This window comes from Notamacropus eugenii, chromosome X, assembly GCF_028372415.1.
Source record: "Notamacropus eugenii isolate mMacEug1 chromosome X, mMacEug1.pri_v2, whole genome shotgun sequence".
Lineage (NCBI taxonomy): Eukaryota > Metazoa > Chordata > Mammalia > Diprotodontia > Macropodidae > Notamacropus > Notamacropus eugenii.
In genome coordinates this window covers 102,894,925-102,917,581 of record NC_092879.1, presented here as the reverse complement: position 1 = coordinate 102,917,581, position 22,657 = coordinate 102,894,925, and the positions used below count along the sequence as shown (strand labels likewise).

The window sequence follows — 22,657 nt, the reverse complement described above, 5'->3', positions numbered from 1 at the left end:
CTATGAAAAGCAAGTGAATTGGGTTTAAGTGAAGGAGGATAGTGCAAATTCACCAGCCTCACTTTCTCCTCCGGAGCCATCTAGGTCCAGTGGTCAGATATAGATTAGGAAAACTGGAGATGGCCCAGGTTGCAGTGGGGGACCTGGGAACATCTACCTCTATGAGTAGAGAAGTAGTTGCTCACTGGGGTCTTCCTTCCTTCCTTCCTTCCTTCCCTTCTTCCTTCCTTCCTTCCTTCCTTCCTTTCTTTCTTTTTTTCTTTCTTTCTTTCTTCTCTATCCACATAGGGTATCACACCCTTACCTCCAGGTGCTCTGACCAAAAGGAATGTAAATTTTAATCTCTGAATTTTTTTGTATCTTAAAGACCAGTCTTAATCCCAAATCACTCTGGTCCCAGACCAAGCCATACTTGGTCACTGTTTGGGCTTTATTGGCTCAGAATGAATGTAAATAACGTTTTTTTCTGGTTTTTCCAGAAACCCTGAGGTTCTTCCCCAACCAGATCTATTTTTTAAGAGCCCATTCTTTACTTCATTTTTTTTATTAAGCCTAAACCACTGAAAGGGCAATGCCTCAGTCAAACTGAGACCTGATAAAGACCTTAGATTGAAAAAGCCAACATCCCCTACAGCATCCTGAGCCATTTCCAGATGTCCCGATCCATATTTGGCCACTGAACCCAGTTGTCTTCTGAGGAGAAAGTAAGGCTGCTGACTTTGCACAGCCCTCCCTCACTTAAATCTAATTCACTTGCATGGCATGGCATCACCTCTCTGATGTCAAGGTCCTCTTCAAGAAGAAAGGAAAACACCAATGGCAGTAAGCACAGGGTAATCTTTCTAAAGTGTTATTTTTGGTCATCTTACTTTCCTCACTGAAATCCTTCACTGTATCTTCACTGACTACTGAATACAGTATAAAATCCTTATGATGTCATTAAGGCCCTCTATGACATAATTCCATCCTAGTTTTATAGCCTTATTGCATAATACCCCTCTGCATTGTCTCTCCTTCATGTCATGACTCTTCAACCAATCAATCTAGGGGATCCTTTCACTCCTTCCTTAATATCCTTTTCTCACAGTCATTACTGAAAACTTAAACATTACCTTTTTTTCCTTGGCTAGAATTCATTTTTTTCAAATTCTTCAAATATTAAAATTAGATCTCTTCTTAGATCTTTATCATATTGTCCTTGAATCCATACTACAGTGATATTTGCCTCCTCTGAACAATAATGCATTTTTTGTATTCCACTTTTGAAGCTTAATCTTTTAACCTCTCTTCCAATATTCACTTATATTTTATTTAACTTTCTATTTGTTTAGCTTGTCTCCAGAATCAGATTCTATGTTCTCCTAAGAAAAAGATGGTATATTTAAGGTCTTCCTTTTTTAAAAATATGTTCTCATGACCCCTAACACAGTGCTATCTATCAATCTATCTATCGATCTATCTATATCTATATTTATATCTATCTATCTTTATATATATATGTATATATATATATATATATATATATATATATTTCTTAACCCTGTGACCATGAACAAATCACTTAATCCCTCAGCCTTCATCTCCTGATTTGTAAAATGAGATTAGCAGCACTCGTTTCTTGGTATTGCCATGATGTTCAAATGATACCATGCACATTAACTTCACTATAAACCTTAAAGAAATATACAACTATTATTATATCATAGTATTTTGCATTGAATTTAATTATATCATATCATGTTACATTATATCATATTAATTATATTGCATTGCATGATTTATGTTATATGCCACATCATATCAATCATATCTTATTGTTAAATTATATAGTTATTCTAGGTTTATATTTTGTTAAATATTATGTGAAGTTTTATATTTTTTTTATATTTTTAATCAATGTCAGATTGAAATGGTCCTGGGACAAATTACTTGTTATCCTTTTGCATTTAGTATTATCCAGTATCTAATACAAAAATGACAATGACTGTCATGATTTAAAATCATATTGGGATGAATGGTGATCTTTTGCAGACTCATTAAAAATATCAGGATATCTCCAGGTGAAGACAAGTTGACAGGGAAGATGTATACTTTATTGTCATATTATTTTAATTTCTTTGACTTGGTCTCTGTATTTTAAAACATTTAATTTGTATAGTTTGGAAATTATGAGTTTTTGATGTGATAACATCCATTGAAAGTATTCTTAATTTTTTATAGATCAGTGTTTTTTTCTAGGTAATTGTGAGAAGCAGTTTTATCTCTGATAATGACACAGTTTCAGTGCAAGTTGTTGGATTCTAAAGTAGTGCATCCTTTCCTTTTAGGTCCAGATCATGTACCACTCACTTCAGAAAGCCTTTTGTAACATTGCCCATTTACCATTCCTGACTTGGAAGTGATCTCTCTCTGCTAATTTCTCAGATCTTTTGTCTGACCCTCTGATTTGGACTTTTTTCTTTCTTACATCATAGTTATTTGTGTATATTTCTTTATTAAATTTTCCTTTATTAAGTTCCTAAAAGCAAAGAACTATGTCATGACAATCGCAATAGTACATCTTGACACAATGTTTTGAACAGTTAATCCTAAATATTTTCTAAATTCAAACAAATTAGTAGAAGGGGATCATTGAATCTATCCTCTTAGATCTCAGGTGGAATACCTAAACAATTCAACTTTATAGTGAATAATTAAAACATCAAAATGTTAAATAATTTTTAATTGAATGAATAAAAATTAAGGGAACTAAAAGTTTGTGCACAAACTGCTGCCCAAATTCATTTTATATGTCTCACAAGAGTCCTTAAATCTAATTACTTATTGAGGAAAATGACTTGACATTGCCCCTCATACAACAGGAACTGCTGACAAGTGGATTCCCCTGTGGTGATTAGATGCTTTCAATGTTGGTTCAAAAAAAAATATCAAAATGTAGACCTAGTGGGACCCTGAAGGTAGAAACAAACCTGTACCCCCAGGATGTGAATAACCTCTTCCCATGATTTCCCCCCCTTCAATTCATTAGTTATTCTGACATTGTGTAAATAGAGCTTCAAGAACTGAAAAGGGAAAATACAGTTAGATACTGACTTTTGACTCTTTATTCAGAATTTTCACTCAGTAACAAATAAGTTTTCTCACAGTTAAATAAAACCAAGAAAAAAAATGTTACATATAAAAAGAGAAGGTAAAACCATGGAAGAAAAGTAATACTTATGATGCCTGGTTCTATATGCTTTATGTCTTGAAAACAATAACCTAATAATGCTTCTGTACCTGAATGTTTATTTATTTAGTCAGTATCATTAATCAATTTAGTTAAAAAACCAGCATCTTGACCTCTACTTATTTGCATATCACATATTAAAATAGAAAGTTCTAGCTAACTTATTAAGTCTTGGAGAAATAAAATATTTTCCCCTATTACTTTCATAGTATTGTGAGAAAAAAATAATTACTGCTAATTTTATACCTTAAATGAAAACCAATTATATTTTTCTGAGAAAAGTTTTTTTTCAAAACCTAGCTATGTCTAGTCAGTTTATTAGTCATCATTATCACCATACTAATACACACCATTGTCAACTTTTTCTGAGTTTCATTTACTAATCAGAAATGTTGGTGATTGACTGATTTCATATTTATGTCAATTGCTGCATCTTAAATTAGTTAGTATACCATATGCTACAGTAAAATTAAGTTTTTCCTGTTTCTCTAAATTTACTTTAGAACCACCTAATATTCATGAAAAGAGAAGAAAATCATTCAAAATGTGCCCAGGGCGACTCCCGGGCCTTCGCCTTCTACTTACCTATCCCCGGTCTTCGGACATCTCCGGTCCCTCTCCCGGTTGGGGGAGGGCAATAAACAGGCAGAGCACCCGAAAGGAGTTGCAGTCAGCAAGCTTTATTGCATTTCCTCTCCTCCTAGCTTTCGTGGTCATCCCCTTTTATTATCCCCTGTCTCCTCCCCCGTACCTCCCATGGGCGGGCGAGCTCCTCCCAAGTGCCTCCCCGTGGGTGGAACCAGCCTGTTACCAGGGCCATCCCAGTACCCCACAAGGGGGCAGGTTCGGACCCTCAGGCGTCTCACGGTCCTCACGGGGGACCCCGGTCCAGAGCTGTCCCCCAACATTAGGGAACAAAAATGAATCTTCAGAGAATTTGAATAGGTTTCTTTTTTTAAAATTTAGTGAAGAGCCACACTGTGGGTTTGGGGCATTTGCTCCGGCAATTTGTTGAAGTCTGTCAAGTTAAATATATGAGAAAGGGGGAAAAAAGTTTAAAGCTATGTAAAATAAAACCAATCTCTTAGAAATTTAAAATAAAAATAATTTTAATTTTTCTATATGATATTTCTTGTAACAATTTAGATGTATGTTTATCTATGGAATGTAATGTTTTTGAAGTGCAAAAAAAATAGCATCAAACTCTTAAAGCCACTAATCTTGACCTTCTGTTTGGACATGCACCATCAAATCAAATATTTGAAAACAGCTGTGATAGTGGAAGTTCTCTGGCAAATTGCCCCGTGTCACTTCCATTACAATAAGAAGATGTTTTCACTGAACTGAAGAAAAGTGATTCTGAAACTCTACAGTAATTCTCTTAAGCCCTTGCTCTATAACCCCAGAGAAGCATGATTTCAAGTTTGCTCCAGCATTAGATCTTTCTCTTGGAACTTGCCTTCTTGTAAGTCAGGACATTTTAGGGAGAAAATTTGCTCAAGAGGCTTATGGGAGATTTATTATTAGGAGATAAGTGGGAATTAAATAGAAGACCAAATCAGCAAAAGTTTTAAATGACTGTTATTTTCAGTATCAGGAGGACAATGTCTTATGTCCCATAAAGATTCATGATTGCACTTGTTAATGTAATTATACACTGAAAACAAAATTTTTAAATGAATTTTTAAATTATCTGTTCTTTAAATGATTAGATTAGAACCACATGAATTGTATATTAGTTGTTCTTACATGAAACTTGGTCACCGATAGCAATAAAAATCACACCTAAAACTTTACATGACAAAATTAATATCTCTTTGAATATTTCTTTCCCTTAACCTATGCTTTTGAAATACTTTCTTAAAAAGTGACATACAATGAATTTAAATTGAACTTATTTAAAATTATATTTGTAACACCAATTTGTATTTATATTTTTATTTATTTTCCTTTGCCCTTTAATCTATTACTAACCTTTTTCATTTAATAATATTTTAGGTTGTTATTGCTCTGGACTTTTTAATAAAATGTATGAGGAAATGCTTGTTTCTTAGATTTTTTTTATAACTTCAAGTGAAATCATTCTGTAATGCTAATGCATTTATAATTCTTTCTGGACAATTTATAAAAGCTTTTGAAAAATCATGCTTCAATAATTATCCCAAGGGTTAATGCAATGGCACCTAAGATCTACATGGTTCCTTCTTATTTGACTTTAAGGGGTTTATTTTTAATGAAATGTTATTAATGTGGTCACTTATTGATCTCAACCCCAATTTATTAATTATTCTAATATTCAGGCAAAGATCGGGCTCTCTGAATAATATTTAATTTATGTTTATCTCTAATTAATCTCTGGTCTCATTGTAATTGAAACAAAATTAAATCTGCTGGAAATATTTGGTAATGAAATAGCAAATTACAATTTCTGTGGGTAGATAAACATGGCAAAGTTATTTGGGGGAAAAGTCAACCATGTCTCCCCTTCTGTACTACAACTTGCTGTTCCACTTATGAAATATGGGTGTATGTGTGTGTGCATGTGTGCGTGTGTGTGTGTGTGTGTGTGTGTGTGTGTGTGTGTGTGTGTGTGTATAATTTAGCATCTACTTCCCATATCTTACCTGTACCAGAATGTTTATGACCACTTGGGTTACTTTCATGAATTGTCCTGATTATTGGTTACCCCACTAGTAAGTCCTTTAAGTGATGTCACCCTATGTACAATTAAAAGTCGTCCTTGCCCCTACAAAGGCAAACTTTCTTCTGACATTGAAGGCATTTCATTAATAAGGTGTGAAATTCCCTCGATAAAGCTAAGGTCCTGGTATTTTAAAAATATTTGCCTTTTTCTGGGTATTTAATCCATATAAAAACCATTTCATAGATGTCTCACCAGAAAGTCAGTTCATCCAACTTAGCTACTGATGAAGGAAGAAAAGAAGGAAAAAAGGAAGGAAATATGAAATACATATTTTATGCCAGTATTATGAGAATTACTTTAAAAACATTATCTCATCTAATACTCACAACAACCCTGTCAGGTCATTATTCTTATTTTAGACTTGAGGAAAATGAGGCAGACAGAGAATAAATAACTTGCCCAGGGTCATAGAGCTAATAATACCTCTCAGGATAGATTTGAATTCAGGTCTTCCTGACTTCAGTCCCAGTACTTAAAAGAAAAAGAAAGTGTTGAGGAGTGAGACAGAAACAAGCAGGCCAATTCCACACAGTTGGGCCTTCAGAGAATGCTCCAGGAAATCATATAATCTCAGGAGTCACATGCAATAGGGAGCAATGTTACCATCAGGGAATGCCATGCATATGGTAAGGAATCATAGACTCCAAAAGCACATGCACCAGAGATCCATGTGGCCCCACAGATGGCATCAGTACTAAATCTGTTGTTCTTTCCTGCTACAGCTCTAACAATGTAAAGACCTGGTAATTCAGTTATTTGGCTCTTATTACCATCTACCCATTATTGCTGCTATGGTTTCATTATGGGTGCCCTTACCTGAACTCTTTAACCCCTTTATTCCATCCTTCCTAATATTACACAGATCTGATAAATACTTTCCTCTGCTCAAGTATCTTCAGTTGATTCTTCTTGTTCAGTCACATCAAACACTTTGTGACCCCTGTTTGGAATTTTGTTGGTAAAATTGCAAGAGAGGTTTGCGACTTTCCTCTTTAGTGGATTAAAGTAAACAGAGGCTAACTGACTTACCCAAGGTCACATATTTGAACTCATGTCTTCCTGACTCTAGGCCCAGCACTGTAGCCACTGAGTCAGCTAGCCACTTCATTTCCTTCTTACTCTAAGTTTAATATCTTCTGAGAAGTTATTTAGTAAAATTCATACATATTGAATTGAGATCATGGGTTAAAATATAGTTTTTCTTAATGCCTGGTGAAATTGAACAAGTATCTACCTTTCAGAAACTGCTTTATTATCCATAAAATGGGGATGACTGAACAACAACAAAATGTTCTTTAAGTTTTGTCTTTCTGACCACAAAATGCCTTATCCATAGTAAATGCATAACACACGTTGTTGAATTGAATCTTTAATATACTCTAGCTCTAAATCTTTGATCCAATGATCACTCTGTCTTAGGGCACATTACTATCTTTATTTCATTAATTCATTCTATCATCTTTTGCCCCATACAATTTATACACCAAGTAGATTGGACTATTCTGTCCCACAAAACATGCGTTGTGCTCTCAAGCGCTTGTTTCTTTTTTCTATACACATCTTTATCTATATCTGTACCTCTTATCTATCTAGCTAGTGAGCTGGCTAGTTAGATGAGACATTCCTTTATCTTCCTTTGCATTGCCACAGTTTAGCACATACATATATATGAAACACACATATATGTGTATTCATGTATGTATATATAGACATATATGTTGAAAATACAAATAGAATGAAATAAACCCTGTGTGTGCACATATACTAACTTGTGGGTACATGCATAAAAACAATTCTGTTTTGTTATTTCTTCAAGTCAATTGATGAAATGTTTGATGATTTCTAGAAGAAAAAGATTGTAAGAAGGTAGCTAGCTTTAAATTGTCAGATATTTTCACTAGAAAACCAAAAACTAGTTAAGCTGGCCTTCCATGAAAATGATCTCCTTAGATAGGAGACTTTCAAATGCTTCTTTACTAAAAGCAGTTATTATTATGAATGCTATGAAAACCTGTAAGGGGCGCTGACCACCACACCATCTGGGACGCCACACTGACGGACATCAGGTAAACTGAGTCCGGAGCAGGGAAGGGTGAACAAGATGGCGCTGGAAGGGACGGCCCCACCCCTGGTTTGTTGTTGTCACTATAGTTCCAGCTTGTGTTCATTTCTATAGTTTCGGGTTTGTTTATGTGTGTTACCATGGTTCACTGGGCTAGCTGGCAGAGACTATATAATCAGAGTGCTTGCTTGAATAAATCGGAGTTGCTTCAATGACCCGCTCTCCCGCCTCATTCTCTTACTCGCGAGCTCCACAGGAGGACGAGCAGCTTGCTGGCCAGGCATAAGACTTGCTCGTCTCGGTAAGCTATTCCATAACCATAGCAACTTGGCGCCCACCAACGTGGAGCCACAAGCAGGGGGGAAGGAGCAGGAAGCTCAGCCAAAGGAAATTAGGTCCCTTAAGAAACTCACCCAAGGGACATTAGGTCCCTTAAGAAACTCAGCCGAGGGAAATTAGGTCCCTCAGGAATCTCAGCTGAGGGAATCAGGTCCCTCAGTCCCCCCCAAGTGAGTCAGGCTCTCCAGAAGCCTAGACAGTGTACAGGAGCTATCAGGATAGGGTCAAAGGCCAATACCTGAGCTCAACATGAGACGGTAGCCTGTCTGCCTCACGGAGTTCTCCGGAAAGCACATCTGAGAAGCGGACGCAGGAGAAGACGTGCGCAATTCAGCTTGGTGGGAAGAGGTGTAACTGTGAGTAAGACTGAAATGGGGCAAAGCTCACAAAAGTTGAGTCAGGGTCAATACACAGCAATAATTTACAAAAAGATCAGGAAACATGGAACTACAGTAAGTTTGAGAAATATAAGGAAGTTCATAGATACCATTTGTGAAATCTGTCCTTGGGTGTCAGAACGACCTCCTATGAGTTTAGACTCTTGGGTCATTGTTGGAGAGCAGTTAACAGCTTTTGAACTCGAAAACCCAAATAAATTGGATCCTCACACGTTCTTCCTATATAACATGCTGAAGAATGTGTTCATAGAGGAAGGCGGTGGAAAGGCAGTGCAAATGAGAACATTTGCCACATCCTCACAGACGACCCCCTCTGAGTCAGGGAGTAGTACAAGGGACGATAGCCCAGAAAGGCAGCCAGCATCCATATATCCAAACTTAGAGTTGGAACAAGAGAAATGGCAAGAGAGAGAGATAGTTCGGGAACTGAGAGAGGACATGCAAGAGTTAACTGAAAAATTAAAGGGCTTGTTGAAAACTAAAAGGAGGGTTAGCTGGAAAAAGGAGTTCACCGATGGTGAGAAGGGAGGAAGCACAGATAGTGAGATAAGAGGAACAATTCTGACATCTAGCGACAAGATGAGGGAAGTACAAATAATTTTCAAAAAATCAGCATTACAGCAGACTCTAGAAAAGCTGAGAGAGGATGGTGATTACACTAGCTTAAGGGAGATTGGTGGGGAATGGATAAGTGCATTCCCTGTATTGGAGGATAAAGCAGAGGACGGCTCCGTGACGAGGACTCACGGGCCCATACCAGCCTTACAGATAAAAGAATTGAAAAAGACGGTTACAGATTATGGGATAAATGCTCCTCATGTCCTCATAAGATTAAAAGAATTGGTTAATTATGTGTTAACCCCAAATGACTGGAAATTAATCATGAGAGCCATCTTGACTCCCGGATAATATGTTTGCTTTCTTCGGCTTTTGGCAGAAAAATTAAGAACCATAGCAACATCAGTTAATGCTGGCAACACTACAGATGCCCAACGGTATTATGATATGTTATTTGGGTCAGAAGAGTATGCAGAAAACATTAAGCAAATAGGACATGATCTAGTGCTGTATGAGAGGCTAGCCCAAGGGGTGGAACAGGCCTTTATACTGAGAAAGGGCCTAAGAAGGTATCTCTTCAATCTCTGAAGCAAGGAAATGCAGAACCCTTCACTGATTTCTGTGCCCGAGTAACTGAGGTTGTCACCAGGACTATGGGTGAAGTGGAAGGTACTGCTGTAGTGATAAAGGACATCCTCCGATCAGGAGCTAATGCAGATTGTAGGAAGGTTATGTTAGGATTACCCAAGAACTGTTCCATTGAGGACATGTTAAATAGGTGTGAGGAGGTAGGATCTCAGACATACCTAGCAAAAATACAGGCGTCCATCTTCGCAGGGGCACTGAGAAATTATCAGGGAGCTGGACCAAGAGTGAGATGCTTTAAGTGTGGAAAAATAGGACATTACTGGAGGAAGTGTAGAGACAATGCAGAGGGAAGAAAAGGACTCCAGAACCAAGGGAACAGAACACCATTTAAGAGTAAGCCAACCACACCCTGTCCAAAATGTAAGAAAACAGGACATTGGGCTTCAGAGTGTAGGTCATTCCCTCCTCTCAAGGGTAGTGCTCAATATTTAAACATGCAGAGGGGCGTCCCTCCAGCCCAGGAGACAAGGACGGGCTACTGGGAGGATGCAGAGATGATCCCACAGGCCACTTTAGAATTCAGGAGGAGGTACCAGACACTGAAGTCGGTGGCATACAGTCAAAATTAATTAGAAGCCTAGGGAATTTCCTGATACCTCCATGCACAACAGTATGGTTACCAATAGAGGAAATATGCATCAAAACAAAGCAAGAGATTATTATTTCTGCACCAGCAAATGCTTACACAGGCTTACAGGCCGTAGTACAGCAACCACCAATTGGTACCTTACACAACATCCTGATGTGCAACTCTAACAATGTGGAGGTTGAGGTTGATAGAGGGCAGCTGGTAGCACAATTGATACAAATGAATCATGACATAGAACAGACAATATATTGGACCCAACAAATTGGTAATCAGAGACCAATGCTTACTATATATATAGAAGGAATACTTAAAACAGGCCTTGTTGACACCGGCACAGACAGAAGCGTATTCCCTTTTTCACAATGGGAATCTCAATGGCCTATAGGAGAGGAAAACAGTGTATAGGACATAGGAGGCTCACAATGGGCCAGGGAGGTGGCCAGACCACTACGGTGGACTTTTGAGGACAGATCAGGAAAATTTTGGCCACAAGTATTGGAAGGGCTTCCCATAATACTATGGGGAAGAGACCTGCTTACATAATTAGGGGTAAGATTAACAACAAATTTTTGAACGGGTCCATTGATGACAATGCCATGAGAATTCCACCACCAAAATTACGATGAAAATCGGATGAGCCCATCTGGGTGGATCAATGGACCCTAAAATATGAAAACCTCATGGCCCTGAAAGACCTAGCACAAGAACAGTTAGAGTTAGGACACATTGAGGAATCCTTTAGTCCTTGGAACTTTCCTGTATTTGTCATAAAAAAGAAATCTGGAAAATACAGAATGTTGACTGATTTGAGAAAAATCAATGACATCATGCAGCCGATGGGTGCTTTGCAGCCAGGTTTGCCATCACCCAATGCAATTCCCAGCAGTTATAAACTTTGGGTGATTGACATCAAGGATTGTTTTTACAGTATTCCTGTTCATACTGAGGATAAGGAAAGGTTTGCATTCTCTATACCCAGTGTCAATCTACAGGAGCCATACCATCGTTACCAATGGAAGGTACTACCCCAAGGAATGAAAAACAGTCCCACAATTTGTCAGTGGTATGTAGACAAGACATTACACCCAGTCAGGAAGAGATTTCCCCAGGTGTTGATACTCCATTATATGGATGATATCTTAGGAGCTCATGATAACATTGAAATTTTAGAAATGACATTACAAATGACAGAGAGAGAATTCCTCAAACAGGGCTTAAAAATAGCATCTGATAAGATACAGAAAGACCTGCCTATACATTACTTAGAACACACCATATTAGAACATCAAATCCATATTCAATCACCTGTAATAGATGTGTCTAAAATCAAGACTCTCAATCATATGCAAAAGGTGATAGGAGAGCTTCAGTGGATCAGACCACAATTAGGAATACCTACAGATGAATTACACCCATTATATGACATGCTGAAAGGCAATCCTGACTTAAATTCACCATGAGAATGGACTCCTCAAGCGTTGGAGTGCATCTCCAAAATTCAAACAAAAATCGTAGAGGCTAGCACCAGGAGATATGTACCAACAGAAAGTATGTATATCTCTATCCTTTTCACTGTGGAACTCCCCACAGGATGCCTTCACCAAGAAGAAGGGATATTAGAGTGGATACATTTGAAGAGAGTACAAAATAGGTCTTGTGCCCCTTACTGTGTACTAGTTGCACAAGTGGTTTACAAGGCAATTCAGAGAGTGAGAAAACTGATAGGAAGAGATCCTGATGCCATCTACTGTAGATACACTAAAGAACAAGTAGAGAAATGCTGTACAGAATACCCAGAATGGCAAGTCATTGTTAATCAAAACTTCAAAACAGGGAACATAAATAAGGCTCTAAGCATATACCAGGAAACACCATGGACATGGGCTGAGAAACGCCATGACACTCCAGTCATAGGAAAGAATGTATTTACTGATGCCACAAAATTAAATAGAGCAGCCACATATGTATATCAAGATAAATGGTTGCAGGTATATGATACTCCGTTCTCATCCACCCAAAAGAACAAACTATTTGCGGTCTGGAAGGCTTTAGAAATTGATGAGCCTATCAATGTCATTACTGACAGTAGATATGTAGCCACACTTATACCAGACCTAGAGACTGCCTGCATATCAACTCAATTAGAAATTGGACAGTTGCTAGTGGAAGTCCAAAACACCATAAGAGGACGTATGTTCCCATTCCACATATTTTACATATAAGATCACACTCCAATCTACCAGGGCCTCTAGCAGAAGGAAATGAGGTTGTGGATCGAGTAGTGTCAGGAGGTGTGTACCTAGAAACCACTGAGGAAGCTCAGCAGGCTCACAATCAGTTTCATATATCAGCAAAATCATTAAGACATTTACATAAACTTACTAAGAAAGAGGCCCAAAAGATTGTAAAATCATGCACAGCATGCATTCCTTTCCAGCCGCTGATGCCATGCAGAGTGTATAATCCTAAGGGATCACATCCTAATGATATCTGGCAAATGGATGTGACTCACATAGCTTCATTTGGGAGGCTTAAATATGTCCATGTGTCTATAGACACTTTCTCCGGTTTCATCATGGCTACTCTACGCACCAGAGAGGCAGTCAAGGATGTGAGTAGTCATATGCTTCAATGTTTTGCCGCCCATGGCGTCCCACAACTATTAAAGACTGATAATGGCCCAGCATACACTGCTTCGGCCTTCTAAAAATTTCTCTCAGAATTCGGAATCTCTCATGTGACTGGGATCCCCTATAACCCCACAGGACAAGCCATAGTAGAACGTGTGAACCGCATCATAAAACAGTATGTCCAAAAACAAAAAGGGGGAGCTTCGGGACCCAGGTCCATGGCACATGAACAATTAAAATTGGCACTTTACACTATCAATTATTTAAAATTCGATGAGCACGGTCTTACACTTGCCATGAAACACATGGTCAGATCAGGCAGACCACCAGATGATTTTAAGAAAGAATTTGAGTGGACGCCTCCGGCCACGGTACAGACAGTCATGTGGCGAGATCAGGAGGGGTAATGGCATGGACCACATACCATACTAACTTGGGGCAAGGGTTATGCTTGTATCTTTACAGGAGACAAGGAGATCTGGGTACCAGTGAAAAGACTACGGGTCGTACAGCACCAGGAAGAAATCACAGGGAGTCCGCCAGAGAAAGAAGAAACTACAACACCTGAGCCATGAAATTAGTCAGCTACATCTTACTGCTTCTAACAGTGAGCCAGGCCGAGGACCAGTATTGGACCTTTGGACATTAGTGGACATTTCAACTTTACAGGACTGGTGAAGGGCTATCCTTGGTATTTGTACAAATAATGTATCAGTAGGATTCAGGGAACAATTGAAGATGGATCATGAATTCTATCAGGCCATTCTAATGTTAAGAAATGATGTAATAGCAATTGGGGATGAACTGCAGGCCATAGAAACACAATTGACTTTAAGATGTGATTACAGATATCGTCATTTTTGTATGATGAACAAATTGTACAATGATATTGAATTTAATTGGGAAGAAATAAGGGCTCAGTTACATGGTTTAACACTCACCAATGTTTCAAGTGAAATGAAACTGTTGGGAAAATTGGCATTGGATATAAATACTCAAGGGACAAAAAAGTTAATACCTGAAAATTTTGTTTCAGACATGATGCAACTTTTTGATCATTCCACCTCATTGTTTAAATGGCTAGGTCCATTGTTGTCAGGAAGTATTGTTATCCTGATTGTTATATGTCTCATACCAGCATGTCTCAAATGTGCTCTACGAAATGTAAAAGATACAGTGAAGATGCTTACTGAAAATCAGTTCATGCTGAGATGTACAAACCCGTGAAGGTCATCAGGTCTAAAACAAAAAGGGGGAGTTGTAAGGGGCGCTGACCGCCACACCATCTGGGACGCCACACTGACGGACATCAGGTAAACTGAGTCCAGAGCAAGGAAGGGTGAACAAGATGGCGCTGGAAGGGACGGCCCCACCCCTGGTTTGTTGTTGTCACTATAGTTCCAGCTTGTGTTCATTTCTATAGTTTCGGGTTTGTTTATGTGTGTTACCATGGTTCACTGGGCTAGCTGGCAGAGACTATATAATCAGAGTGCTTGCTTGAATAAATCGGAGTTGCTTCACTGATCTGCTCTCCTGTCTCATTCTTTTACTCGCGAGCTCCACAGGAGGACGAGCAGCCTGCTGGCCAGGCATAAGACTTGCTCCTCTCGGTAAGCTATGCCGTAACCATAGCAAAAACCGGTAAATTGTTTCAAATTAATTTAATTCTTTCATTTCTATCCAATTCGTGAATATTTTTGAACACCTATTGTGTTCAGTGTACTGTGATAATTGTTAAGGGTCCAAATACAAAACTTAAACAATCTTAGTCTTTAAGAAGCTTAACTTTAATAATGTGTGGGGAATAGTGGTAGAAGCAGTATGACAAGTACAGATCAATAAATACAAAATAATTTAAAGAAAGAGACTTTTTTGCTGAATTTAAAAAAAATACATATTTTTTCTAACTTCTTAGAAGATCCATGATTATATCAGTACGGTCATACAAACCAAAAATATTACAACCCCTCCACAGCTTAGCAGGCAGTTTAATGAATTTTAGAGACCGATGTTCTTCATATGGCCAATTTTCTGTTGATTAGCATCCCTTCATTTAAACAGGTTAGATCCTGGACAAAAAAGATGTAGTGTGTCCTTGGTCATGTTTGTAAAATGTCATTAGTTTTGTGGAAAATGTGAAAAATTGTATTCTCCTGAAACATCCTTCCTGGATCAGGGACTCCTATTTTTCCAAAACTTTTTTTAACGTTTAGTTATTTATTTTTAGTTCTCAACATTCATTTCAACAAAATTTAGAGTTCCAAGTTTTTGCCACATCTCTCCTCTACCCCCCACCCAAAAGCACCTTGCATTCTGATTACCTCATCCCCCAATCTGCCCTGTCTTCTACCACACTCTTCCCTTCCCATATCTCCATCTACTCTCTTTTCTTGTAGAGCAAGGTAGATTTCTATACTCCATTACCTGTATTTCTTATTTCCCAGTGGCATGTAAAAATAATTCTCAACATTCGTTCCTAAAACTTTGAGTTCCAAATTCTCTTCCTTCCTCCCTCCCCACCCATCCTTATTGGGAAGGCAAGGAATTCAATAAAGGCTATATATGTGTAGTTTTGCTAAAATTTTCCATAATACTCATGTTTTATAAGAATATATTTCTCTCCATCCCATCCTTGCCCCCATTTTTTCTATTCTCTCTTTTGACCTTGTCCTTCCTCAAAAGTGTTCACTTCTAATTACACCCTCCTCCCATTTGCCCTCCCATCCAACCCCCACCCCACTTATCCCCTTCTTCCCTACTTTCCTGTAGTATAAAATAGATTTTCATACCAAATGGAATGCGCATGCTATTCCCTCCTTAAGGCAAATGTGATGAGAGTAAGCTTCACTTTTTTTCATCTCATCCCTCCTTTCCCCTCCATTCAAAGAGCTTTTTCTTGCCTCTTTTAGAATTTGTCCCATTCCATTTCTCCCTTTCTCTTCCCAATATATTCCTCTCTCATCTCTTAATTTTATTTTTTAGATATCATCCCTTCCTATTCAACTCACCCTGTGCCCTCTGTCTACACACACATGCACACACACACACACACACACACACACACACACACACACACACACACTTACCTGTGTATACTCCCTCCAAATATCCAAATACTGAGAAAAGTTTCAAGAGTTACAAATACTATCTTTTCATGTAGGAATACAAATAGGTCAACTTTAGTAAGTCCCTTATGATTTCTCTTTTCCATTTACCTATTCATGTTTCTCTTGATTCTTGTGTTTGACAGTCAAATTGTCTATTCAGCTCTGTTCTTTTCATCAAGGATGCTTCAAAGTCCTCTCTTTCATTGAATGACCATTTTCCCCCTGAAGAATTATACTTAGTTTTGCTGGGTAGGTGATACTTGATTTTAATCCTAGTTCCTTGACTTCTGGATTATCATGTTTCAAACCCTTCGATCCCTTAGTGGAGAAGCTGCTAGATCTTGTGTCATCCTGATTGTGTTTCCACAGTACTGGAATTGTTTCTTTTTGGCTGCTTACAATATTTTCTCTCTGACCTGGGAATTCTGCAATTTGACTACAATATTCCTAGGAGTTTCTCTTTTCAAATCTCTTTCAGGAGGTGATTGACAGATTCTTTCAATATTTATTTTCCCTCTGGTTCTCGAATATCAGTGTAGTTTTCCTTGATGTCTAAGCTAGTTTTATGATCATGGCTTTCAGGTAGTCCCATAATTTTTAAATTGTCTCTCCTGGATCTATTTTCCAGGTCAGTTTTTTTTTTCCAATGAGATGTTGCACGTTGTCTTCGATTTTGTTATTCTTTTGGTTTGGTTTTGTAATTTCTTGGTTTCTCATAAAGACATTAGTTTCCATCTACTGCACTATAATTTTTAAGGAACAATTTTCTTCAATGAGCTTTTGAACTTCCTTTTCCATCTGGCCCATTTCACATTTTAAAGCATTCTTCTCCTCAGTGGCTTTTTGGATCTCTATTGTCAGTTGAATTTGGCTGTTTTTAAAGGTGTTATTTTCTTCAGCATTTTTTGAGGTCTGTGTTAGCAAGCTTTTGCCTCACTTTTTATGATTTTTTTTTGCATTGCTCTCATTTCTCTTCCCAATTTTTGTTCCACCTCTCTTGCTTGATTTTCAAAATTCTTTTAAAGCTCTTCCACGGCCTAAGGACATTGCGTATTTATTTTGGAGGTTTTCGATACAGAAGGCTTAACTTTTACGTCTTCCTCTGACTGTATGCCTTGTTCTTACTCATCCAAAAGGATGGAAGAAAATATCTGTTCACCAAGAAAGTAGCTTTCTATAGTCTTACTTCTTTTGCCCTCTTTGGGCATTTTCTCAGGCAGTTACTTGACTTTTGAGCCCTTTGTCAAGAGGAGGGTTTACTCCGGGGACCTATAAGTTCTCCAAGATGACACAATCAAGGGAGAGGAGTTTACTCCTCTCCTGGCTTGCACTCTGATCTGGGAGCAACCACAAGCACTCTTTTGCTGAGGACTTACCAGTTGAGTTCCCTTTTAATAGCCTCCACCAGCTCCACCAGCAAGAGCTCTTCCTCTCCCCAGGACTGTCATTCAGGGCACAAACCCAGATCAGCTGCTCAATTCCCTCAGGGTCTTTAAGCCAAGGGCTCCAAAAATGGATACTGCCTCTGCAATGGCTGCTGTTGGCGAGGCCAGACCACATTCCCTTCTCACTCAGGTGAAGGAGCTTTATCACTGATCTTTGAAGCTGTCTTTGGTGTTTGTGAGTTGAGCAATCTGTGAACTGCTGCTTCCAGTGACACCCTGAAGCCTGCTTTGGGTCCTGTCCCTGCCATGTGGTGTGTTCAAGCCCAGGCTGTGCTGAACTTTGAGCCTGGTGTGATAGACTTTTCCTCTTGGCTTTCCAGGCTATCTTGGGCTAGGAAGCTCTTTTACTCTGTCATTTTGTGGCTACTGCTGCTCTAGAATTTGTTTAGAGTCATTTTTTACAGGTATTTTATGGCCTATGGCGGGGAGCTTCTACAGGTCTATCCTTTTACTCTGCCATCTTGGTTCTGTTCCCCCCTCCCCCCAGGCACTCCTCTACAAAACATAATGTGTAAAAGAAGAATGAAAGTAATCTTCACATAGGGAACAGCTAGGGAAAATTCACTGAGTTTGGACATGGAGTTTCTTGTGGAAGGATCATCAAAGAAGATGTGGTGAGAGTGGAGTTCAGTCCAGATTCAACCTAAGAGAAGACATTGGGAATGACTGAAGACACAGTGATAGTGTATTCCACTTCTCTCAGTCTACCCAGGGTGAGGAGATTATGATGGCTCGTTGTTGGGACTGTGAATAGGACTTTTTTGAACTTCCCATATGCAATTCCCAGTAGCAGTTCCAGGACAAGGAGAAGCACTGACAGGACAAGTTTCAGTGTAGAAAAGAGTACCTTTTCCTTTTTTATTTGATCACAGACCAGAGCCCAAGCCAGAAGATTTGTGAGCATTATCTTTCCTTACATCATACCACTTTGGAAGAACTGAGAGCCAAAAGACCCACAGAACTATCTCAGAAGAAAGCAGAAATAAAAACCTGAAGCTTCGTACAATGTCCCTTTTACCCCAGGACCTCAGCTCAACTTAGACATAAAGTTAACTATTAAGAAACAGACTGGGAAATGAACAAATAGCTACAAAAAAGAAACTGAACATAGAAAGTTGCTATGGTGACAATGAAGATCAAAACACAACCTCAAATAAATACAAGAAAATCAAAGCAGCTACATGCAAAGCCTCAAAGAAAATTGTGAATTGTTTTTGGGACATGGAAGACTCCACAAGTTTCTTTTTTCAAAATCAAATAAGAGAAGCAGAGGAAAAAATGGGAAAACAAATGAAAGTGATCCCAAAAAATCAGGAAAAAGAGTCAACAGCCAGTTAAAGGATTCACAAAAATAGTGAAGAAAATAACATCTTAAGAATAAAAAAAAAATTCCAAATGTTAAACGAGGCACAAAAACCCATTGAAGAGAACTCCTTTAAAAATTGGCCAAATAGAGAAGGGGGAGGGAAGATATAAAAAAATACGCTGAAGGAAATCACTTCTTGAAAAGCAGAATTGGACAAATAGAAAAGAAGATGCAAAAGTTCACTGGAATGATTTCTTAAAAATTCACATTGAGCAAGTGGAAGCTAATGACTCCATGAGGCAACAAGAAACAATTTTTAAAAACTTAAAGAAAGAAAAAAACTGAAGAAAATATGTACTATATAGTAGGAGGGGAAAAATTCACCTAGAAAACAGATTGAGGAGAGGTCATTTAAGAATTATTATACCACCTGAACATCATTAACTAAAGAGGCTAGACATCATATTATAAGAAATTACCAAGGAAAGCATCCTTGATATTCTAGAACCAGAGGATAAATTTAAAATTGAAAGAATCCACTGAATTTGGAAAACAATTTAGAACTTTGGCCAAAGGGCTATAAAACTGTGCATTGGTGTATGGTGTGTCAATCACTTGGTCTGTATTCCAAAGAGATCAAATAAAAAAGGAAAAGGGACTATATGTACAAAAATATTTATAGCAATTCTTTTTGTGGAAACAAAGACTTGGAAACTGAGAGGATGCTCATCAATTAGGGAATGGCTCATCAATTGTCGTATATGATTCTGATAGAGTACTACAGTTGTCGTTTGTCCCTCATCGTCAAAGAGGACCATGACAGCAGGAAGATGATACGATGACTTGCAAGTGAATTAGATTTAAGTGAGGGAGGGCCATGCAAGGTCACCAGTCTCACTTTCTCCTCAGTCACCATCTGAATCCATTGGTAAAACATAGATCAGGACTATTGGAGGTAGCCACTAATAGAATAACATAATTATATAAGAAATGATGAGGGAGGTAGTTTTAGGGGAAAAATAAATGAAAAGTGGCAATACCTATACAAAGTGATGTGAGAGAATCATTGTGCACAATAATAGCAATGTTGTAATGATGATGAACTGTGAAAAACTTGGCTCCTCTGATCAATACAATGATCCAAGGCATTTCTAAAGGACTCATGATGGAAAGACGATATCCATCTCCAAGAAAGAGAACTGATAAAAGTCTGAGTAAAAATTGAAGTATAATGTTTTCACTTTTCAAAAATAATTTTTTTGAAGCATAGCTGTTATGGGAAAATGTTCTGCATGATTTCAAATGTATAATAGGTACATGATGGAGCAGGAGGGAAGGGAGGGAGAAAATTTGGAACTCAAAATTTAAAAGGAAAAGACTACTTAAAATTGATAACAAAAATAAAAAAGAAAAATGATGTCTGGTAAGTTAAAAATGGTTTGTATTACTGAAGTAAGGATGGGCAAGAATGGATGGGTTTGTGATCTATATCACTGGAGAAAACCTACATGGATGAAACCCTCAATTCATTTCCATACTGGAAAATTAAAACCATATTGGTTCTGATACCTCTGTCAATACTCCCTCAAAAACAAACAAACAAACAAATAAAACACTTCACAACAAAGCTTTTGCAGGGCAGTAGTTTGGACCTTATGGCTTCCAGATTGCACCTTAAAAAGTATATAGGAGGGACAGAGAGGTGACACAGTGAATCGAACACTGGCCATGGATTCAGGAGGACCCGAGTTCAAATTCAGCCTCAGACTTGCCACATATTAACTGTGTGACCCTGGGCAAGTCACTTAATCCCATTTGCCTTGCCTTCCCCCTTTCCAAAAAAAGAAATAAGAGAAAAAAGGATATTGGAGTACTGTTCATTGTTACATGTAGCTACACAACAAGCAAGAGTCAACTGAGTACTCCATCATCTCAAGGTCTATATGCTTGCGTGAACATAGCAATAAATTTCTAAGCTAAGAGAAAATCTAGTTATCTCAGTTTCCTACCAGTTAACAAAATCATAGTCTCTCTGAGCAAGAAAGGATTTGCAGATACATTTAATACAACTCCCTTATTTTACAGATGAGAGAAACTAAGAACCAGAAAGAGGAAGTAATTTGCCTATTGTAACACAATTAGTTAGTGTCAGAACTGTGAGTAATTTCCAGGTCTCTTAATTCCTGGTTTAGATTCTTCCCACTGAGTCATACAACTTCCCCATATTGTGGCTAGGAACTCTGGTTGTGCCAGAGTTGAAATTTTACTGAAAAAGTTTTACCAAACTTTTACTCTTAAGTATGACATTTTATTCTTAGGGAAACATAGGACGTGGGAATTGGGAGTCAGGAAGACCTGGCATCAAGTCCTTTCTCAGACATTTAGGGACAAGGGAATGGAATAAACATTTATAGTACTTTCTATCTGCTAAGCATTATGCCAAACACTTTATAAATAATATCTCATTTAATCTTCACAGCAGCATGATTATGTGCTCTTACTATCCTCATTTTACAATTGAAGAAACTGAGACAGAGGTTATGTGACTTGTCCAGGGTCATACAGCTGCTAAGTATCCTAACTTCAATTTTAACCCAGGTCTTCCTGACCAGACACAGCAATGTGTCATCTAGAGGTCATCTTTTACTATCCATAAGACACTGGCCAAGTTCCTAAACTTTCTGCTTCTTATTTTCCTCTTCTATAAAATATATGTCTTGGATTACATAGCTTCAAAAATCTCTTCCAGTTTTGATTGTATCACCCTACATTTGTATGGTTGTTTTATTTCTTCCAAAAACATTTGTTTGTCATCTCATAAACATGGCTTCATCAACTAGCTATATGATATCATTCCTCCTATTTTTTCCCCTCTAGGTTATCTGGAAATTTAATTTCAAAATGTGGTTGGAACTGGTTATTACAATAGCATTAAGAGCCACATAATGACATATGTCATATACAAAATTGATGTTGTTCATTAAATATTTTAAACAACATGCAGTGAAGGTCTTGTTAAATCTTAATTAAGTACCTATCTGGGAATCTTAATTTAAAGTGTTGCCCAAGTGTGCTAAAATAACCTCGCACTGTGAACACTTGTCAGAAGAAGCTAATTTGGCATTTGTTCTTTGGAATTGATTTACCAGTATACTGTTACTTGGAATTTTCTTAAGAAATATTTCGTATATAAGAATTATCCTTTAGAGTAATTGGATATGAACATCTGTGTTTTCGTCAAATTATGCATTTCTGAAACAACATTCAAAATTATATTAAAAAATCATCTCTGTGTAACAGCTTGTAGTGATATTGCAATATGGGTATTAAGATTCTGTCAAGGAAACTTTGTTTAACTTTACTGGAATAAGCCCTGATAAGAATTGTCAAAGAAAAAAAGTATAAAGGGCAAATGTAGCAAACAAAGGTGATTTAATAGTAATAATTGAGAGAGGAAAGAAATAAATCTCAGACTTTCTTGTTGTTTGTCCTTGCTTTTCAAAGAGGAGCAATGACATCATGAGGTAATGTCTTGACTGCATGAATAGGATTTAAGTGAGGCTCAGTTGCACAAAGTCCTCAGCCTCATTCTCTCTTTCAGAGTAATCAAAGTCCAATGGTAAGATAAAAGTCAAGATGACT

General features: G+C 37.9%; 1 protein-coding gene and 1 long non-coding RNA gene across 9 annotated transcripts in view; one reads left to right on the top strand and one right to left on the bottom strand.

Moving 5' to 3' along the window:
* Positions 1 to 22,657, bottom strand: part of LOC140516228 (kinetochore protein Nuf2-like) — a 276,512-nt gene that overhangs the window by 101,830 nt on the left and 152,025 nt on the right. The window lies entirely within an intron of this gene.
* On the top strand, positions 7,952 to 14,681 carry LOC140516065 (uncharacterized). The gene is made up of 2 exons (XR_011971259.1): positions 7,952 to 8,296; positions 13,623 to 14,681. It is a non-coding gene; the product is annotated as an uncharacterized lncRNA (long non-coding RNA).